This window comes from Protopterus annectens, chromosome 8.part0 (assembly GCF_019279795.1).
Source record: "Protopterus annectens isolate FY-2018-M chromosome 8.part0, PAN1.0, whole genome shotgun sequence".
In the NCBI taxonomy this organism is placed as follows: domain Eukaryota; kingdom Metazoa; phylum Chordata; order Ceratodontiformes; family Protopteridae; genus Protopterus; species Protopterus annectens.
Genome location: NC_056741.1, coordinates 534,814,153 through 534,837,254, shown reverse-complemented (window position 1 = coordinate 534,837,254; position 23,102 = coordinate 534,814,153). Strand labels below are relative to the sequence as shown.

Sequence of the window (23,102 nt, the reverse complement as noted above, 5' to 3'; positions counted from 1 at the left end):
ACGAAGTATTGCTAAATAAAGTTTTTTTTTTTAATTTTCTTCTGATTAGTTACATATTTTTCTAATTAGTGGTAACTGTATGTGCTGAAGGGTGCTAGAGTAAAGGGGCGTGGCTATTAAAGGGAATGTGTGCGTGGCTTGATTGTGCATGGGGCGGGACTTGTTTGTCAGGAAATGGCACAATAGAAAGGTGACAACCCTAACAACGGGAGCTATTATTCTACAAAATCGCCTTGCAACGTGCAATGAGATCTGTCATTGATTACATGAACCCGTTTTACAGTGAGATAATAAACACAATGAATTAACGTATTTTAACTTAATAAGTCTATGGTCTTTGACACTATTTAAAGTCAAATTTCCGAATGTATGGTATGGTACCCATAGCTAACTCTGATGAGTGACGCGTGTCCCAGTCTGACTGTCACAGCTCTCAACATTCCATCTCAAAATGAGGAACACCAGCCCTCGTAATGGGGAGAAAATGCGGAACACATATTAACGGCTTACTAACAACTTCAACTAGAAAGGTCATAGAATAGGATGCCTAAAATATGCTGGTTTTACTTCTGAAAAAGATCTACTAAATTAATATGATTTATTTCTATTTACCATGCCTCTCACTTACAAATTCCTTCGAGGAACATGAACTTTTTAAGACCCCCCAATGAGGTACGTTCCTCGTAATGAGGACACTTTACTTGACAAGTACGGTTCCATTTTCGTTTTGGCAGTGCTCCTAAATGTTAGCTAACGAGCTGAGAGGTATACACCAAGCAAACGTAAGTCTTCCCCCTACCACGCTTTGTTCTGTAATCTAAATACTAAAATCGCAACAAAAACTTCCACCTAATTACCACTGTAAACACTATTATCACGTGATTTAGCCTTTGGTGACCTGGTTGCAACGTGTTTTGCGTTCACCGTGAAGCTGACGTCAAGCGTGCCGCCATATTGCGTGTAAGCAAACGGCAAGGGGGGATTTTATATTTATGTCAAATAGTAGCGCGGTTTCGTTTAGTCAATGCACTTTGTGGGTTTATTTAGCTACATTTGTATGTTTGGTTCTGTTTCATTTTATGGAACTGGCTTATCTTGGAAGGTATATTTCCGAACAATACACGTGCTCCTGGACTCCTTTCCCCAGTCAAAGCAGCTGTCTTTGGTTGCTTAATGACATAGCATCTTTGTAAACAAAAATAAAACCGACTCGCCAGCTGTGGAAACTGGAAGGTGAGTCTGTCCTTATTGATCTGCACTGTACTTCACCCCATAAGCGTCTTTAAACCTCATTCCAGCATTAGTAATTGTTTTGAATGGGCGGGGCTAAGCTGAACTGAAGCAAGTGGTGTCCAGAAATTTGGCTGTGGTAGTTGAGCAGGATAACGCTATTCCTCCGTGTTAATGCACAGGTTTTATCGTGTTCCAAGCCGTTATTTTGTATGCACACAGTGTATTCATAAAACATTGTACTCATAATCTCATATTGCTGTCCTCTGGCATGTTTTGCATTTAAACATGTACACATCTTTAGATGTCCCCTTCTGCACTTTTTAAATGCATGAATAATTCCCCCACAACAGTAAAACAAAGTTTAATTTCAGTGGAATATTCCTGTCTCTAATTTAGTTGTTTCCAAAGTTATGTAGCAGACATTAGTTGAAACAGTTATGCAGATATCCTCCATACTTCCGTAACTGTCCACATTTTTGCTTCATAGTTTTGTTCTCATAAAAATTGTAGTTTTCTGTCAAACCACTGAATGATGGCATACATTTGAGTTTCAGACCTCGTATTGGGCCTTTGTCTCCCGATTATTTTTAGGTTTTGTCCGAATTTCTTGTGCTAAGAGATTGAGAGGTATATTCTTATGTCAGAAAACAGTAGTGTTTTTGAGACATATTCCAAAAAAATGAACTCAATTGACTACAGTTACTTAAAAGTTTTTACATTTTTCACAATCTTGATGATATTGATGACGGGCAGTATGTGTTGATCGTGGAAACAAAGGCAGAACTTGACTAGGTATGTAAGGGTCCTAGGACTGTTAGCGTAGTAACTTCCTATGATCCTATCTACTTCACATCATGTATTTCTTCCGTCTTTTCACTCTCTATGTAGATGGAGCTGGTTTTTTGTGGAAGAAAAGAAAGCATTTTTTATGAAAATTTACATTTTGGTTTTGTATTTTTAAATGTCAGGGTTTTGATGGTGCAGCATAATGTAATCCATATGCACATTGCTTTCTTTTGGAGATGAGGGAAGTGACATGATGCTGGATCTGTTTGTTTTTTTTTTTTTTTTGCAGCATGCTTCTTACTTGCTGTCTTTTCTGACTTTTTCTTATAAGGCATAAGTTCATAATTTTGTTTTCTTTTTTTTTTTTGTAAACCTGCTTTGTAGTTTGAGCTATGGTAAGGGAATTTGTAAGTATTATTTTTAGTGCGTGGCAGTTGACAATGACTTTCTACACCACATAGCGTATTCACACAGAATTCCTTTAGAACTTTTAAAGAAAAATGTCACATTTTGAGAAATGGGAACCGCAGGTTGTGGATAATCTGTGGAGATTTTGTTTCATAATTTTTTTAATGCGTTTTCCTACTTTTTAACTTTAATTGTTGCAGGAACTTTATAACAAAGTAATATCTGGACATACTTAGTTGCTGAAGGAGCAAATGCAGTGTATATTTTGCTGAAGATGAGCCCAGAACAAGGAATGTCTTGCAGTAAAAGGCTGTGTGAGCATTAGTTGATTTTATTTATTTATTTTATTTTAAGAATCAGCAGATTGTTGTATTGTCTGACACAGTATTGTGTCTAGCTGCCGTCTGTTGACCTTTTACCTAATCGACAGCTATTATATTTATTAATTCTCTATGTTTTGTTTGCACGGGAATGGCTAACTATTGAAGTACAAATTTTAGTCCAACTAGTGAAACACAAACATGGCCACTACCTAGTAGCCAGATAGTTGAGTACTTCACTGTAGTGAAAATATATTTGTTTGAATGGGCCAGAGCTTCTTCCACTTGCACTTTTGTAAAGGGATCTCTCAGTTGTCCAAATTGAAACTAAAGCTTCCCAAGCCTTCCTGGAGGAGGAGTATGGTGTATTACTTCTGTTTATCATTTTGCCTTTAAGTTTGTTGTGTAACAGTTGGACAGACTTTTAGACCAATTATGCTGTTCAGCCTTATTTGTGTTAGAAGATAATCAGAGAAAAACACTGACCTGTTTGTTTACTGATGTTTTAACCCCCTGTGTAGCCTACTGTTATGCAGTAGTGTGCAGTTCTTTGTCAGTGAATGATGGTATTTTTTTTTTATTGTCACCGAGGAAGAATTTAGAATAACAGGCCATATTTACTTGTGTGCAACTTGATTTGAAGAATTTTTACTTACATGGGTAAGGGAAAGGTAGGTGTTTGATGGAAATTCACATGTCTTTCATTGAGTTTTTTTTTTGGTGGCATAGATAGTTACTTAAATATACTAAGGTTTCATTAGGTGCTGCCATTTGAGTTGCCTCAGCACCCTTTATCAGCATGAACCCAGCTTGTATACCAGGCTCACTTGTGACATATTAGTGGTCATTATTGTAATCTGTCATCAGTAATGAGTGATTCAAGTAGCAGTAGTGCAGTACCATTGTTCGGGCAAAGTCCCCTGCAAAAATGCTTTTCTGGTAGTTGTGTGTTTGAAATTTTTTAAATCCACATTCAACTTTTTTGAGATTTTTGTCTCAATATTAGTCGCACAAGAGTTGCATGTTACCTTTGGTGCCAACTGCATGTTGTGGGTAGCCTGTCTGTTAGACTGAGTTACTTCTCTTGCCCCAAATCACTGCCTTCTAGTCTGTTAAGAGATTTCTGTGTGTGGTGGGTTGCCAATAATACAAACAGCCACACAATCCAGCAGTTGTAGGTGATTCCTTAGTGAGGTATGCTGAACACCTCTCACCAGAGTGAGTAAGGAGAGGTGCCAGTATTTGCCACATCACCCATACACTCAAGTTCATGTACCACAACTACACATTTAACACAGTCACAGCACAAGTGGAAGTAAATGATTGAATTATACCTCCCTGGACTATATGAAGAGAAACACTATGGAAGTCTTTAAAAATATGACCGAGGTAGGTAGGAACTTAGCCTCGAACAGAATTTTACCATTACTGAAAATTATGCCGCAATATCACCATATCATACTGTAACCTAATCTCTGCTTTATAGTAGTATTCTATTTATCTCTACAAATGTTGCTCTGATTCTACATTGCCTTGTGATTCTTTCATCACACCAACTGTTGTATGTACTCTGTATATAATGCATGTGCATATTGCTTTGTCAGTCACTCTGTATATAATATTTTATATCTGTTTTGTTTATGCCCTCAAGCCAATTCTGATATTCACTTTATACATGTATATATTGCATTTTGTGTTTCACTTTGTGAGTAATGCCATGTATCTATTGTGTTTACCCCTAGGCTGAACTTAGATTGTCTGAGGTGCGGTCAAAACTGTCTCTGTGTGCCCTAGTGCCATACTGAAAATACTGTTGTGTATTTATAACCTTTCACCGCAATAATTGTTCCACCAACCTTGAAATGCGCCATTAATGTATCTCTTCCTAAGGTACCTTAGATTGATAGTCTTTCTGGGTTTTTGGCTATTTCCACTCTTTCGTCCCTTGCAAAATTTTTTGAAAAGTTCTTTTTAAACAGCTGCTGAAACACTTTAATAACTATAGACTTTTATGTGATAGCATGATTTAAGAAATTGTTTTAGCACAACCATCTCTATACAGTACTTCAAGCATCTGGACACTAACCTCTGGTAGTTTAAATGATAGAATCCCTACAGCTGGTATTTTTGTGGACATGACCCTTGCCTTTGCTTGTTGACCACAACATTCTGGTAGACGTTTTCTTCCAAATTCAATTTTTATAGCTTTGCATTGTCTGTTTCAATGGCTACATTGACAGCAGAACTTTTCAAGTTTACTCTAACAACCAGTTGTCTACTAATGGAACACTAAAAACACATGTTCCACAAGGCTCTGTTCTTGGCTTATTACTGATGAATTACCTGAAATTAACCGTACCCTCAACATAGATGATATGTTCTTACTCCAGGCAAACAGATGTGAAAAAATATTTTGAGATTTACTTGCTTACTGCTTGCTGCTTCTTGCTGTGGGATGGATCTGAAGTGTTCTTAAGGCACTCAGTCTTGCTGGCTGGATTCTGCTAAAATTCAAAGTCTAGTTATATTTGCATTCACAGTCTGTTGCATACAGAAACTTGCAGAATATACACTGATGAGAGAATATACTTTGCAGCATCAACTTTAGAGAGCAGTAACAAATAACTTTTTATAATAAACCAAACGGAAACACGTTACAGCTTAAAAGTACTGTTCCAACTTTACTTCTCATATAGTACAGATGATGTGAGAGATATAACATTTATCTTAGGACTTGTGTCCCTACCATACCTCTAACATAGCTGGATTTATACAGCTCTTTATAAACACTTTTTAGTCCTGCATCTGGCAGTGTGAATATCCTGTAACAGTGTCCTGATGTCCATGTACAAAAACATATTTTTTGAGGAAACACATTGTTCTGTATTCTATTTGGATCTGTGTATAGGAACATATGTTCTTGTACCAATGCTGATAAGCATATCCTGTTTTTTATGAAGAAAAACATATTTTTGAGAAAACACATTGTCAGAGATCAGCTTTTCTGACAGTGTGAACATCCTGTATTTTATTTGGATCTTTGTATAAAAAACATCTGTTCTTGTGTCATATCCTGTTTTTCCATGCAGAATAACATGTCAGTGTTCTTTAAAAGCAGATTTTGCATTTTTGTTCTTGCATACATCCTGTTTTGAGTCTGTAAGGGAAAAATGTCCATTCAGCAGATTCCTTTTCCAAGCCATGGTCATTTAGTATGACTGCTGATCACATATTACTAAACTTTGTTTCTGCATTTAAGCAAGCCTTTTCTTTCAGCATATTTACAACATAATTAATTTCAGATTTATATTCATAAAATCTAACAATTCCCTCTGTTTTTAAACATACTCAAAACATTTTATATAGAAAACACAAGAAACAAACCTTTAGTTTGATACAACAAATCAAAATGCAATTTTACGTAGTTAATACAATGATATTAAAGTATTACTACCAAAACTGAATGTATTTAACAACTTTTTCTTTTGCAGACCATTCTGTGAAAATATTTTTTATCAGTTATGAGCTGTGTCTGCTTTAATGTTATTTTTTTTTAACTTGATCAATTTATTCTTTTGCAATTACAGAATTTAATTTATGACTTAGAACTGTTTCATTAACTCTTTGCAACTGTTGAATTAACTATAAGAGACAATAACTATGTGCTACTGCAAGCATTTATACACTGCTGAAAACACACCATTTCAATGTCATTTTAACCATAACATTGTGGTCATGTCTTTGAACTGCCCATTAACATATTGGTAAAATACTGAACTGGGCTTAGATAATAAATATTTGAAAGCAATTATTTTACTTGGGTAAAACCAGTGATATTACAACTTGACAAATTAGTTTTGAACTTATTACGATGTATCCTGTACAGTATGTATTTACATAGACTGTTTGCTGTTCATGCATTTCAATCTAGTAGGTATCCTGGACCCATTTTTTTCCTGTACAGTATGTATTTACATAGACTGTTTGTTGTTCATGCATTTCAATCTAGTAGGTATCCTGGACCCATTTTTTTCTTTAAATATGTTTTTTTCACACATATTCATTACTAGACATTAATTTCATTTGTACTGAATTTTTCTGCATTTGTACATGCAAAGACTATCATTTGTACTGAATTCTTCTGCATTTGTACATACAATGACTATAAAGTACATTTAGTCTAATCTTACAAATTTAATAACATTAATATTAAGCAAAATCTTGGAAAATGTTTGTCTCTTTAGAAGTATCTAGTGGAATTGACACCAAATCCATATGTCCTGTTATTTTAAACTACATACTCAGCAATTAGAAACATTGATGTTTTTTATACGAACATTGTTTTGACAAAAACATATTAAAAATAGTGACCATTCTTGCTATTAGAAACATTTATGCATTTTGCATATCTTTATTCTCTCTTGTATAGCTTTAATAAAGCAATTTTAAATCATCTCTTGTTTAACCATTATGATAGCTATTAACAACTTGTAAAATATTTTATCCTGTCAGGTTTAATCCAGTTTACCAGTATTTCTAATACACTAATACCTGTTTTTTCCTCTCATAAAAGAGTATTGTCAAGAAGGAATGAGATATTTTTTCCTGTAGCTTTATTTTAGACCCTTATTATTTATTTTTATGTAGCTTTATTTCAGACCCTTGTTGTTTATTTTTCTGTAGCTTTATTTCAGACCCTTGTTGTTTATTTTTTCTGTAGCTTTATTTCAGACCCTTGTTGTTTATTTTTTCTGTAGCTTTATTTCAGACCCTTGTGCAGTACTGCTTATACAGTCAGTGTAAAACTGAGAAAGTGCCCTCCCTGTAGTACTTCAGCACTGTTTATCTGCCCTATGCTGTGAGAATAGAATGCATGTCAGCCCAACACTTTGGCCATACATTTACGTTATTTGGTTACTAATAAACTATGGACTTTTATCTGATTTGATCATTAGTAGGTATTTACACCCTCCTGCACAATTGATTTGAACTGTATATATACTATAGCCCATTTGCTGGCTGTACTTGATACAACTGAGGTTTTTTTTGTCCTTTTAACATTTACTTGCAAACAGATTATCAGTGACATCTATGCACAATTGTGACATTTTATTACAATTACCAAATAGTGTTGCCTGTAAACATTTTAACAATTATGTTTTAATAACAATGAGGCTTTAGAAAAACTCAAGCTACTTGCCTGGCAATCAGTCTTGTTGTTTATCTTATCTTTCCAGCATTTCCTGTAACTATTCATTCAGTCTAGGAAGGTCTTGGCTCACATTTCATACTCTGTAAACTATAGTTAATTCTTTTGGCATTTTCCTTTAATGCGATTGTGATTTGCATAACTATGCATTTATACAACATAAATAGACATCATTTTACAATTACCTTACATGGATTTCGGTATATATTTTTTTTATTTATTTAACTATTTAACTGTCCTGCCATTAATTTTACAAAAACTGTTTGACTAATATCATCTGTGATTTTCTTTTTAAAATTCAGAACTTTAACTGTTTGGTGTTACTATATAATTATAAACAAATTGTAAAAAACAAAATAGATATTAGTTTAACCAACACATTTATATTTATATTATTTATATTTGCTGTTGTCTGACTGTTATTCTTGTGTATTGTAACAGATGTACTCTAAATGAAAAGAACACACATGCATGTCTGTCTTGTCTTGTATATGTATATCTTTATACAAGCATGTCATGTCTTGTGACTTTAAATTTTTACTCATCTATTTTTATTTAATTTTATACACTAGAACAGTTTTGTTTACCTTTTGACTATGCTAATGAATGGCATTCATATGCTTTACTTTACTGTAGTACTGCTAGATGTCTTGCTTTAACTGAATGAAAGTAAAACATTTAAGAATGATTTGTCCAGACATCAGATCCTACCATCCTACCATGTATGTTTAACCATTTTCAAAACATAAACATATTATAAAATATATTTCTTTTGCACAGATTAGCTGTGTATGTAGGAAGTTCCCAGTCTTTGTCAGTTTAGCTAATTTATTTCCTTTATCCTGCAACTGCTGTTGAATTTCCTGGAATGTTGTATGGTCTTTCTGACATTCTTTAGTAAGCTGTTCTGCTGAATTTGAAACTCCTATGCACTTTTGAAAAGATGTATGTATAACTTGTCTAAGCTTCCTGAACTCATTGCGTCTGTCTTTTAGAAGTTTACTACATTGCTTTATAACAAAATGTACTAGGGGTTCCATCAGTAACTGATTTGACTCACATGTGGTGACAGGACATAACTGTTCAACATCAGAATGTAATGGAAACACTTTACCCTTAGTTAATTCTTCAGATCTGTCTTTACAGTCTGTTTTTTTCGCAATACGATGCAATATTATTTTATGACATAATACACAAAATGCAGTTTTTGTTGAATCACACAATAAACATTTGTCATATTTCACATGATTTTCTTTGAGATACCAGTCAAATATTGTAATACATTTGCATAATGCCTTACTATGAACCTGCCCTAATAAGGTTTTACATTTACTAATGTGCTGTGTATACCAGCATTGCAATTTACTAACGTTTAGTTTACTCCTGCATGAATTATAAATAATATTCATACTATCTAGTAATATACAACCTGTCTAGGAATACAGAAACTATATATGAATATACAAACTGTCTTAAGAATATAAAAACTCTCTTAAGAATATACAAACTGTTTTAACATCATCCACACTAAATATGACACACAGAAAAAAGTCTTACCAGTTAGCAAGAAAACAGGTGATCAGGCTGCTATTGCAGATGGCTGGAAATTTTTCAAAGTCACTTGAGAAGCTGGGAAAGCACAACAAGCAGTGGACTGATGGGCTAGTGGATATCCCCCTTTTCTTGAAGAATTTATGGCACTGCGAATTTCTTGAACTAGTCTCACTCCGGATTGTAGACGTCTAAAAAAACTTTACTACTGCAAGCTTACTTGCTTACTGCTTGCTGCTTCTTGCTGTGGGATGGATCTGAAGTGTTCTTAAGACACTCAGGCTTGCTGGCTGGATTCTGCTAAAATTCAAAGTCTAGTTATATTTGCATTCACAGTCTGTTGCATACAGAAACTTGCAGAATATACACTGATGAGAGAATATACTTTGCAGCATCAACTTTAGAGAGCAGTAACAAATAACTTTTTATAATAAACCAAACGGAAACACGTTACAGCTTAAAAGTACTGTTCCAACTTTACTTCTCATATAGTACAGATGATGTGAGAGATATAACATTTACCTTAGGACTTGTGTCCCTACCATACCTCTAACATAGCTGGATTTATACAGCTCTTTATAAACACTTTTTAGTCATGCATCTGACAGTGTGAATATCCTGTAACAGTGTCCTGATGTCCATGTAGAAAAACATATTTTTGAGGAAACGCATTGTTCTGTATTCTATTTGGATCTGTGTATAGGAACATATGTTCTTGTACCAATGCTGATAAGCATATCCTGTTTTTTATGAAGAAAAACATATTTTTGAGAAAACACATTGTCAGAGATCAGCTTTTCTGACAGTGTGAACATCCTGTATTTTATTTGGATCTTTGTATAAAAAATATCTGTTCTTGTGTCATATCCTGTTTTTCCATGCAGAATAACATGTCAGTGTTCTTTAAAAGCAGATTTTGTTCTTGCATACATCCTGTTTTGAGTCTGTAAAGGAAAAATGTCCATTCAGCAGATTCCTTTTCCAAGCCATGGTCATTTAGTATGACTGCTGATCACATATTACTAAACTTTGTTTCTGCATTTAAGCAAGCCTTTTCTTTCAGCATATTTACAACATAATTAATTTCAGATTTATATTCATAAAATCTAACAAGATGCTTCACAGTTCTGCACTCTCAGCTTCGCAGTCCTTCTCTGATCTGCGTTACTGGCCCAAGTAAAATAAATGCTAAAACAAAAATGTTATGCTTTTATTTGCCCCTCACAGAGCCTCTTGAGTTCTTGTCCTTAATATCTCAGGCAGTAGCAACCAGTTATTTCTTTAATTACCAAGTACAAATACCTAGGCCTAACCGTGACTCTACATTAAGCTTTACAATTGAAACCAATAACATCATTAATAAAATCCTCTCACAGCTAAAACTTTTCTACAAGGCATCACATCTACTATTTCCTGTTGCCTTCAGGGCACTGACCAAGAAAGCCCTTTTTCCTAAAGAAGAATATTGTCTTTCTGTGCTGTCTTTACACTTTACTTGGAATACTCAAAGGCTGAGTCACTGAGAATAAAACTGCCAGAGTTGCCTTATGCCCGTGTACACCACTGCAACCTCGTAAATGACCTAAGTTGGCTACACATTACTGAAAGATCTGCTTATCTTCCATACAGCTTACTACAGAAAATTCTAAATGACTGCTACTGCTCCCCTCCTAAAGAAAACTCCCAGTCAAGGAGCAGTCCTACTCCCTAAGGAATACCCAGGAGAATTTAATATCACTCTACCATCCTCCATTTGTTATTTCGCTCTCGATGTGAATTTCTTGGCATACATGTCCCAAACACATAACATTTCAGTGATCGAAGGCCCAGTCATAACCTTCTGTTTTTTGCTTACCTCCATTCAGGTCCCCCCCCCATCAGAAATGAAACCATTAAAAAGCAATTTCATGTAGCCAAACTGTATTGCTATGTAAACTGATAAAAATGTGTAAGAGCTCTATAACCTCTTACTTTATATAAAAAAAATACAGAAAACAAAAAATGTATAATAACTGTGTATAAACTTTGCTAGGTTTACATAGTTGCAAAACCTTAGACTCTGTCATAGTTCAAGTGTATAACTAAAGTTTACTTGTGCTGTTTGCCTCTGAGCCCAGGTCATGTCTGAAGAGGGTCTCTGGACCAATCCATGTATCAAACAAACAAAATAAATTGCATAGGCTGCTTTCTGTTAAGCATAATTAGCATGTACAGTTTTGACTGTTGTGCATTAGTAGTGAATTCATCCATTATGGATGCGAAAACTTGCTGTGAATCACTCTGCAGTGACCCTTACCCTTTCCTGCAGTAGATGATCAAATGGAAAAAAATACACCCTAATTGTCTATAGTAGGCCTCTATCTATTTTAAAACTGACACTGTAAACAGAATGCTCATTTATTCCTTTTTAGCATTCATAATCTAAATGTTTATTGAATTAAATATATGTATGTATATATAACATTAGAATTCCTCTTTGAAGGTCAGTAAAAGTTACAGGTCAACAAAAGTTACAGAGAAAGAGGTTTATCTGAAGCAAACTACCAAAACTACATTTTTGAATGTAAAGTGCAGTTTTAACCAGAAATATAGTAAAATCACTAAATGTCCTGCTTCACCCCCTTTTTTAAATATACTACTGTCATAGTTGCACAGCAGCAGAGTACAGGAAAACACATTTAATATAAAATAGTGTTCTGCTGTATTTACTGTGATTGTATAAGTGATAGAAAAGTACACTTTCCATTAACCTGTCTGCTAAAATGAATGACATTTTGCAGCTTTCAGATACCCTTAAAATCTAAAGTGATTGATGCTTTACATTTTTTTAGAAACAGCCCTTAATTCATTCCCTCCATTGGAGCTCTGGAAGTTTGCACTGCAACTTCCAATGGGCGGAGTCTAAGCTTTTGATGTCTTCACATTTCAAATAAATGTTCATATCTTTGGAGCCATAAGCGTTACTAAAGAAGTAAACTCTTCAGCACAAACTATTTTATAGTGGTGGTTTACTGTCATTTAACCGGATCGCACAACAGCGAATTGCGGTTATGTCGAGGCAAAACCTCAAAACTAACAACGAACAATAATAAAATTGAAGTGTGGTGACTGTAAATATCGACTTCGACATTTTTGAACAGTCACCACACTTCTGGGGACACCATTACTGTGCGTTGCACAGTAATTAACATGTTAGCAGGGGGGCAAGCCCCCCTGCATCCCCCAAACCCCCTGCTACTTAAATATGCTAACTCTGGGATCTCAATATAGTGAGGGAAAGGGTGCATTTCCCGATCCCCACTATAGTGCGAGCTGCATTGAAATGTTGGAACTGACCAACAGCGAATGCTGTATTGCATTCGCTGTGGTCAGTTCCGACATTTTCTTTGTCGACGTAATGATTCAGTGACAGCAAAATTCGAGATTTTGTCAATCTCACGAACTGCGACAAAATGATAGTAAACCTATAGTGGTAATATTATTTAGGTTTTGGACATTGGGATCTATGTCCAAATCCAGACCAGTAACGAGCAGTGTGCCTCAGGGCTCTGTCCTGGGGCCCCTCCTTTTTGGCATATACTTCTCAGAAGTACAGGCAAGCACGGAAGGGCTGTGGCTGACTAAGTTTGCTGATGACTGCAAACTGGGTGCTATAATAGAGTCTTCGGCCGACATAGAGATCCTCTAGAAGGGCCTAAATGAGACTGATGCATGGTGTCAAAGCCATGGTCTCAAGCTAAATGCAAAAAAAAATGCGTAGTAATCCCCTTTGGAAAAAACAGAGTACCTGCAAACTACAACATAGGAGGTAATCCCCTGAAATCTGAAGAAGAAATAAGGGATCTAGGGACCCAAGTAGATAGTCAGCTTTCCTTTGATAACCATGTTGCCAAAGTTGTTAGAAAATCCTTCTATGTGACCCATCTGATCACGACAGGGTTCACATCAAGATCTAAGGATGTAATGGTGCCTCTCTACTCTTCCCTCATCAGACCCATTATTGAGAACAATGCACCAATTGGAATGTACCTGGCTAGACATCTCCAGCAGCTGGAGAGACCACAGAGGTACCTAACCAAGAGGATTACTGGCCTCAAAACAGTTGCCCTATGCAGCACGATTGAAAAAGCTAAGACTGTTCTCTGTTGCATACCGCCTTCTCAGAGGCAATCTCTTTCTAACGTACAGAGCCATGTTCAACCCAGAATTGTTGAACATGCTCCATCTTAGCAAAACCAAATCTACTCGAGCTACACGCTCTAAGGATATAAACCTCAACACAACAATGAATAGAACATGCTGGAGGGATAGATTTCCTTTGCAGAGACTTCCCTTACTATGGAACAGGGTCCCATTCTATATAAGACAGAGCCCCTCACTATCACTCTTCAAGAGGAACCTTGATGAGTGGATGGGTAACAGAAAGTTCACACCGGGGATCACACCAACAGCACTACTAGATAGGGGCCAAGGGTACTAGCTGCTAGTACAATGGTCTAGGGAACTACTAAAGGGGCGGTGAATACCACACAACGTGGCTTAGCTAATATATGCCTTCGGGCAGATAGCCCAGTACCAACCTATGAACCTGTTAAGCTGGATATTGAAAGTCACAGTAAATACAGTGTATTCACACAGTGTATTCAGTTTGTAATGTTTTGTTAATGACCTTAACAATAGCTCAACAACCACTCCATTTACTCTCATACTTTGCCAGCACATTTTGCTCATCCAGCTGAAGGCTTTCCTACAAGGTTAAGCAGATCTGTGTGTGATATTTGACTGTTAAGATATGTATAAAACATAAAGTTTATGATCATATAAATAAATATATGAACAACAATATCTCTTTTTACCTATTTAAGATAGAAGTCGACTATCAATACAGCTGAGTCTGCCATTGACTTAAGGTTTAAGATGAAATCTTTTAAAAGTTTGTATGAAGCATAGTTTTGTAATTATGTACGTTAATATGAACAATCAATATTTGACAACTGTAGGCATCAATAGAATATAAATGCAGAGGCATCTGGCGACACTTTTTTTTCAAAAATCTTTATTTTGTATTCATGGTAAAGCAACGTGATGCTTAACGGATATAAAACACTTTAAGATAGTAATAATAAAAACATATGAACTATACAACAATGATTATATACACTATTTACAAAGAGTGCTACACAAAGCTTTCAACTGCAAAAGTAAATAGATAATAGAGAATTATACTTAAACTGTTAAATTGTAGTAAAAGGGATATCACAAATTCAACCTGTACATCTGAACGAAAACACCTTTCAAGTTTAGGCATTGAATATTGCAATTCTTTATGGGGAACAAAATAAAGAAAAGGAAAAAAAAATATCCTGCTGTTAACTTTTAATCTTTTAAATTCTGCTCCAGGAGAAGGTTCCAGTATTGCTGATAAAAGTGGGGTTTATTCTTGCGCCTTGTTAGAAATTTATGTGAGGATATATATTTAATAGCCATGTTTCTGAAAACTGACCAGGAACGTTTAGAGGTATCTAACCAGTTTTGTGTGATATAGAGTTTAGCCAGGGCAAAAAGAGTTATAAGAATATGCATTGTTTGTCTTGATAGTTTAAATTAGGGTGGTAATGCTTAGAAAAGCAAATTCCAAGGAGAGTGTAGATTTTTCATAACCCATTCTATCTAGTCTAACCTTCAGAGAAGTCCAGAGCTTATGTGAATATTTGCAATACCATAGAATATGTAGAAGATCAGCTGTTGGATGGGTGCAGCATGGACAATGAGGTGAGATATTTGAATTAAATTTATTAAGTTTCCTGGCATGTGATAAGGCGGAGACATAATTTTGCTGTAATGCATTACGTGTCTTGAAAGTGTTGTCTACTTTAGAGGACTCCAGGAAACATTTGCTATTATGGCTGTCCAGTGTAATGGAGTGATCCATACACTACATCCATATTGTTACTATAAATTCTTATGTATGTGAATGTGTAATATACATAAAATATATGCAAACATATATAGTCTGCATAATGAAAAGTTGCTGAAGTTTGTCAAACAGCTATACTTCAGAATTTAAGATGTGCAACTAATGAAAAACCCATGAGTGACATTTATCACATTGATCATGTTACTATGCTTTATTAATTTAAAATCATCATGATAAGAAAACCAAGCCAAGATTTGGTACAGAAAATCCTTTACAATTTTCTTAGTAACAGTTTGCTACTGACTTGTAGCTCCCCACCAGAGAGAGAGAGACAGACAATCATGTACTCTAATTTTTAAATTTTTTTTTTAATGCTGAACATGTATGGGTTCATGCTTTGGTTAGTTGATTGAGCACTTAAGCATAAGAAAAAAGTTTCTGTGTTAATGAACTTTAATAATGTCCATGATGAGCATTGATAACGTGTATAGATTGGGTCTATATTAGTCAAAGTTCCATAATTCGAACACCTAATGGTCGGACCATTAAGTTCGAAGTTACAGAACTTCGACTATGCAAAAAAAAAAATACAAAACATACAAATCAATAACTTGTAAGGGGGGCAAGCCCCTGTACCCACCACTACTTAAATATACCAACTCTGAGATCGCACCACATTGAAGTGAATGGAAAGCTCCGTTTACGGAGATTTTCATTCAAACGCTCGAACTTTTACAAATTCGAATGTATGGTCTCGACCGTATGTAGTTCGAACTTGTAAAAGTTCGACGATGTGAATGGAAGCCGTATAGATTTAGTTATTTAAAAAGTTGAGCAAAATATATGTGAATTAACATAAGAGCTCCAGATTGCTCTTTATGAATCAGCTACTTACATTTGTCTGTTTATATAGGCATTTCTAGCATATCTGTATTTGAGGACAGAGTAATTTTACTTAAGAGATGTGCCATTCATTAGTACGGCACTAAGGTAATTAGGATGCGAAAAAGATCCTGACAAGTGCTTTAAGCTCTAACAACAGGTATTAACTGTAAAATAGAAGCACATTGTAGAATGTGTATCTCATTTGATCCAACGAAAACACACTTCATCGAATCTAAAATGAGTCAACTGAGGTCCACGAAAGTGCCTCTTAACGAAAGCTCACTTTTGCGAAACTCTGTATTTTGAGTAGCTGTCATAGATCATGGTACAGTGGGGATAAGGAGTATTCCCCTTTCCCCACTGTAGTGCGATCTTGGAGTTAGTATGTGTATATATATGTGTATATATATATATATATATATATATATATATATATATATATATATATATATATATATAAGGGTGTGGGGGTGCCAGGAGGCTTGACCCCTGCATGTTTGGGTTGTTTTATTTATTTAGTTTTGTGTGTGTGTGTGTGTGTGTGTGTGTTCGAAATGCTGAGTTTCTCGAAAGTGAGCATTCGTTAAAAGGCACTTTTGTGGAACTCCGCTCAGTCATTTCGGATTCGATGAAGTCTGTTTTCATTGGATCGACGTAGATCCATTGCCTTGCATATTTAAGTCAAATCTTTGAACTTGTATGCATAGATGAGTTACAGCTGCATAGTACAGTACACTGGTGCCAGAGGATTGTACCATTCATTAGTGCCTTTTTGCGAGACCGTGCTGCAGTAGTTGGGGATATTGAAGTGTACTAGCATGAAGTGGGAGAATTCTTTAAACTGGATCCAAGTTTTTTTTGCATTAAGAGATTGGGGTATCAGACTGGGAGATCAGTTTTTTAATGCTGGGATTACACTACATATTGTTATTTAAGTGGATTGAAGCTGTCAGTATGGGAGAGAGGCAATAGATCATCACAGAGCTTTGCTTTTTTCAGTGCTTTTATGTATACTAAAGTGTGCAGCATACTTTTTCCGTTGCTTTGTGCAAAGCGGCTGCAGTGAGGAAGGAAGCAGTCAGATGATCTGAAATGCAGGTCTTCAGCCAAATTACACAGATGTCAGTTATCTCAAAATATTTACATCTGGGGGCTTTCCAAGATGGCTGCAGACTGATCAACAGCTTAACTTATTCTCTGTGTGAAAAGAAAAGAAACTGGAAGACAAGGGCCAGGAACTCTGTCACTTTTAGTAAATTCAGATACTGGCTAGTAAGTACAGTGCCTGGATGCCAGCAAAGAAGAAACTAAGAGAGCCTTAAAGAAAATCATTTAGAAAAGGTGAAGAGAACACTTGAATGGGAAGAATCCTGCAGCTGTTCAGCAAAAAGCAGTTCAAGCTCCCCATTTGATGGAAGACATGGCTTCCAGTAATCTAGAGGAAAAAAAATAAGTCAAATGTGCTCAGAAATTATTAAAATAAATGAAATACTGAAGGAGTATATCAACTCGAGTAATAAAAGGCTGGAAAAATGGAAGAAGCTTTAAACGGATATTCAGATGAACTGAAAAATTACAAAAATCAGAGGGCAAATGAAGAATAGACTGGCTGAGTATGAGATTGCTCAAGAAGAGATGTTTTGGTAAATGGTAGAATTAAAAGGCAGAGCACATAAGGAAAATCTGAGATTTCTGTTTTGCGAGAGAAACTAAAAGAAACAGACGGTATTAATTTTATGAAGGCACATAATATTAGCAATTGGACTGGTATTCCACAGCGGGAACTGTTACTTGAAAGGGTACACTGCACTGTGTGTATGATCCACATCTGGCTATGAGAAAGCAGCCAAGACCTGTATTAGTCAAGGTACAAACCTACCAGTAGAAAGAGTTGATTCTGACAAAACTATGGCAAAAGGGCAACATATTAAAAGTTGGAACAGTAGCGTTTGTGGAAAATGATTATTTGTTGCACACCAGGCAGAACCAATGTTATTCCAGCAGTCATCTAATGTTGAGAGGCAGGTGTGAGATCCAGGCTGCTGTCTTCAGCTGTCTAGAGAATTTTTTTTCCCTGGAGGAGCAAAGTCAGTTCTTTGTTGGACAAAGATTTTATTTTTTATGTCATGTGGTAATGTGGTAATTTAATGCTGTTGTGTTTATATAAATGAAAAAAATGATACCACTTTAATTGCAAACATTATACATTACAGACTATTGAAACGACTGTAGTTGCAAACATTATACATCATTTATAATCTGTCCAGTCACTGTCAGTTAAGCATTATATGACTCATTCAAATCCAGCTACAGCTAAACGCAACAAAGTATCCAGGGCTGAATGATAGTATCAGTTTAGCACCAGTATTAAAAAAGAAAAGAAATGTGCTTTAATATTTAAGGAATAAAAACATATAGTAAGGTTTAGTTTTTATTTTCATTTTTAAGCTGACAGGATTAATTATTTACAACAATGCATTATAGATCACTTATTTAGGTACAGGTAGAATAATATAAGTAGATTTATAGTATCAGTTAATTTTTAGATTTTATGCATCTCTACTGGTTCTTTTAAGATGGTTCAATTGTAACCGGAACATCAAAAACTAATAGTTAGTATACATACTGTTTCAGGTATTTTTAGCTGCAGGAATGTTGATTTGCAACTAAGGAGGGTACGTAGTACAAATTTAGCTAAGTTAGTACCATTCACTAGTGGGTTCAAACAACTTTTAACATAATGAACCAGTTTTTAATGAATGCAAACAGGGTTTACACGTATATTCTAACAATGAATTATTGGTGTTGAATATTTTCAGCATGTTCATTTGTTCTTTTTTAACATTTGTTGAATTAATTAGATTTAATTCATTATAAGCATGGTGATGTTTCAAGTAATTATTCAATTAATGTAACACACTTGCGCTATAAAAGCTAGCTTTTTCATTTAGTTGTTCTCACTTGAAAAAGCCCGGTAAGACCGGGCGAAAGCACTCGTGATTCATTTGTTTTTTGTGCTGTCCATTTTGGAAATAAAGTGGTGATTTTTTATTACTTGGCTCGTTGAGGATTATCTACGGCAGTTGCAAACTTGCATCTTTGGACATATACCATTTGGGTTTACTTTTTGAAAAAAACTTTGTTTTCGTAGCACAACAGTGTGTTTAGTTTGTGCTCTTGGTGCAGGACCAGGCGGGTCCTTTCCCTGGTTTGTTACTCATTCAAATCCTGCCTGTTAAACCTCATTCCTTCGCTGCATGTAATGTTCCCATTTTTCCTATGTAGTTTGCTCCTTCTCTTTTCTAAAAATCCCAATTCTAGTTGTTTAATCTGTGTTACTGGATTTACTGTTTCCAGGAAAATTGGTCTAGACTTTGATTTCCATTTTTAGTAATTGCTTTTTTGGCAGCCACCATAATTGGACTCAACAAGGTTTTACTATGTATAGGCAATTTCGATTCTGTATCATACCTCAAAAAAATCATCTTGTCAGTCGGTGCAGTCCGCTCACCCAGCATCTCAGTCAGAGCGCTTTGCAGGGAATCCCTGGTCTGCCAGCTCATTACACTCCCAAAAAATATGTTCCTAGCCACCTCCTTGTTTGTCCGTCACATCTCCAACATTTGCTATCCACCTGAGGAAAAATTCTTTGGAGTCTACTTTGGGTATAATAATGTCAGTGTAAACACTTACAGGCTAAGATCCTAAATCTTATAGACTATATCCCCCCCATTGTCCCTTTGTGAATTGCTTATTCAGCCTGTCTTCCCAATCCTTTCCAAACTCCTCTGATTGATTCTTATAATTATCATGCAATATTTTATATGCTTTACTAGTTATTCCTTTTTAATGGCAGCTTATGTTCTAGATTCTATTAAAAACTCAACTAGTGCTGGTCTTTTATTTAGGCCCCCCTATTTCTTTATCTTTGCCTATACTCTGATATCAACCCTTGATAGGGAAGGCGGTCTGTAACCTGCAGTCCAAATAAATTCTTGGCCTCTTCACATTTTATTACCTTTCCCTTTATAGTTATTTGCTCCCAGTACCTTGGTTCCTTTGCCAGTTTTCTCCATTAAATTCTGGCCTCTCTTGTCTATTATCTGTATTCGAACCACAATCACCCCTGTCGGCAGAATCTCTTTTCTCCATTTTTGTGCTGGTTTAGTTCTTAGAATACTCCCTGCTATTTTACGAGTACAATACTCTGCATGGTTTTTGCTGTTCTCCTTAAGAGGCTGTATCAAAAATCCCAGTCTCTCCTTATTTCTTGAGCTTCCTCCCTGTATCCTCCTCATTCTTTTCCACTTTGAATTATAATTTTCTGCTTGTGCCATGTATAAGAGCCTTAACTCTGTTGCTATAAAATATCCCCTCAAATTGGGTAATCCTAGTCCGCCTTGTTCTGTTGGCAGAATCAACGTATCTCACTTGACCCTTCCTGTCTTCCCTTTCCAGATAAAATCCTTCAATTGCTATCCTAACCTGCTTCTGTGATTGTTAAAAATATGCCTGACCTTATTATAAGACTAAAGGGACTAAAAACATTTTAATTGCTTGCATCTTAATATCCATATCTATGTAACAAAGCTTCCAGTTTCTCAGTTTTTGTATTCTCTTCTGTTTAGTCTCTTCCCGCATATCCTTAGGTGTCACAACAAAGGCATTTCTAATCCATACTCCTAAATACTTCATTTTGTCATGTCCCCATAAATATGGATATTGTTGGACCAGTTTGTGTGTGGGTACATAATTTACTGTTATTGCCTTTGTTTTAGCTTCATTAATTTTGTTTGCTGAGAAGATTTGAAACCATCTTTAAAATGTTCCACAACACTGCAATGGCCCTTTGTTTTGTCATGTATAAAATAGTATCATCTGCAAATAGAGTTAGATTTTCCTTATTACCATACCAATTATATCCTTCTATCTTTGAGTCCCTTATTTTATTGCCAGTGGTTCTAAATATAATGCAAACAACAAAGGGGAAAGTGGACAACCCTGCCCGTTTCCTCTACTCAAGCAGAAGTTATCAGAGAGGACCAAACCTACTTTAATTTTCACCTCCAATCCCTCACATGAGTGAAGTCTGTTTTTGATGCAGAATAGGTTAAGGAGAAAATACAGACATTTGTCCAACAAAAAGTGAGACAGTGAGCCATCAAGCAGAAGAGGACTTTGCTTCTCATTCTTGTGATAATAAAGCATGCAGAGAGACTTCTTCGCCAGTGAAATATTTTCCATTGTTCCAAAGGAAAACGCTTGAGAGACAGAGAAAAGCACAGGACTTGAGTAGAAGAATCCAGAGTACCTTGGAATTGAGCTGGAGTCTGGAGATGAAAATGAACAAAAAGAAGACCAGCAACATAGAAATTGGTGAATAAATGTGAGATTGGAAAGCGTGAATCACATTTGTGATGTATGGCTGTATAAGAAAAAGTGGAAATAGTGGACTTTTGTTGATGTTATTAAATTTGTGGAGAACTGAAAGGCATTTGCATCACTTATGTCATTACTGCTTGGAAGGACACTGATGGAAGGGGAAGAAAAATATATAATTTTAAGTAAAACAACTTCTGTTAACAGTTTTTGAAACATTTCATGATATGAGTTGCATGTTGTAAAGCATTTTAGTTGTTATGTGACAAAGGTACTAAAGTAAACAGATGCCTTTTTATCTTTTTTAGTATTAAGAAATGTAGGTATTGCAATGCAAAAAGAAAAAAAATGGCCATGCAAAATCACGTTTACGATAATAGGCTGTTTATCTTGGGTTGTTGAGGTGTGGATGTGGTGCAAAACTACACGATGCATAATATATGTACAGCTGATATGTTTTCTCTTACTCTTGCATACATGAATGCCTGGATTAAGACCACTGGCTTAATCTAATAAAAAGTTTTCTTGTGTAGAGGCCTGCAGCAGAGGGCTACATTTTCTTACATATCCATTATGGGACAATAAAAAAGCCAAAGTACTATTTCTTCAAGGCTAAAAGTTTAATATTTTCTGAAAGCATGCAAGTTGTTTTTCACACCTGGGAGGGGAATACAGATAAAAAAGAACAGGCACAAGTTAGTTAAAGTAGAAACACAGGTAGTAACACATGTCTTAGTATGGATCACCTCAATTTGTTGTTAGTTAAGACCTGTGTTTGCAGTTGTCTATTTTGGACAATTGTTCCTATTAGGAGGGTTAAACTTTATTTGAAGATGTACATGATTTTGTGTGTTTGTATTAAGTTAACAGGTTCTGGGATTATTTTTTGCCAGAACGTATTCATTTAAACCAAAAGTCTTGTAAAATGTGACATAGGTTTCAATGTTGATGATAAGGAAAAATGTATAAAGGATCAACCTGTCAAACTTGTAGGTGCATGTATCACAAAAGCTGGAAATAGACATTAAAAAATGTCATAATGGGTGGGAATAATTTCTTATCATAATAATGATACTTTCCATATTATCTTTGAATGTGAAGGGTCTCACAGGTGTAAACAAAAGGAAACAAATAATTATATTAAAAAATGTAGAATGCAACATATTATTTCCCAAAGTACAATAACTGGGTTAGACTAGATAGAAATTATTTTTCACAGGGACGTGCAATTAGGTGAAAGCTTCTACATACATCCAATGACTATTTCTGATCATACACCAATAAAAAAACTAAGGTAAAAATGCAGGGTAGTGTAGTAAAAATATGACACTGGTGCTTTCCCCCCCCTACCTGTTAAAAAGAGAGGACTTTAAGGAATGGGTAATGGAAATTATTCAAGAATTATTAGGGAAGA

The 23,102-nt window shown here is 35.5% G+C and overlaps 1 protein-coding gene across 1 annotated transcript in view; it reads left to right on the top strand.

Annotated features, from left to right (window-relative positions):
* Positions 1 to 898: 898 nt before the first annotated feature.
* SETDB1 (SET domain bifurcated histone lysine methyltransferase 1) overlaps positions 899 to 23,102 on the top strand; it is a gene marked incomplete in the record, with an annotated part of 3,089,600 nt that continues 3,067,396 nt past the window's right edge. Inside the window, 1 exon segment of the mRNA XM_044080041.1 lies at positions 899 to 1,233.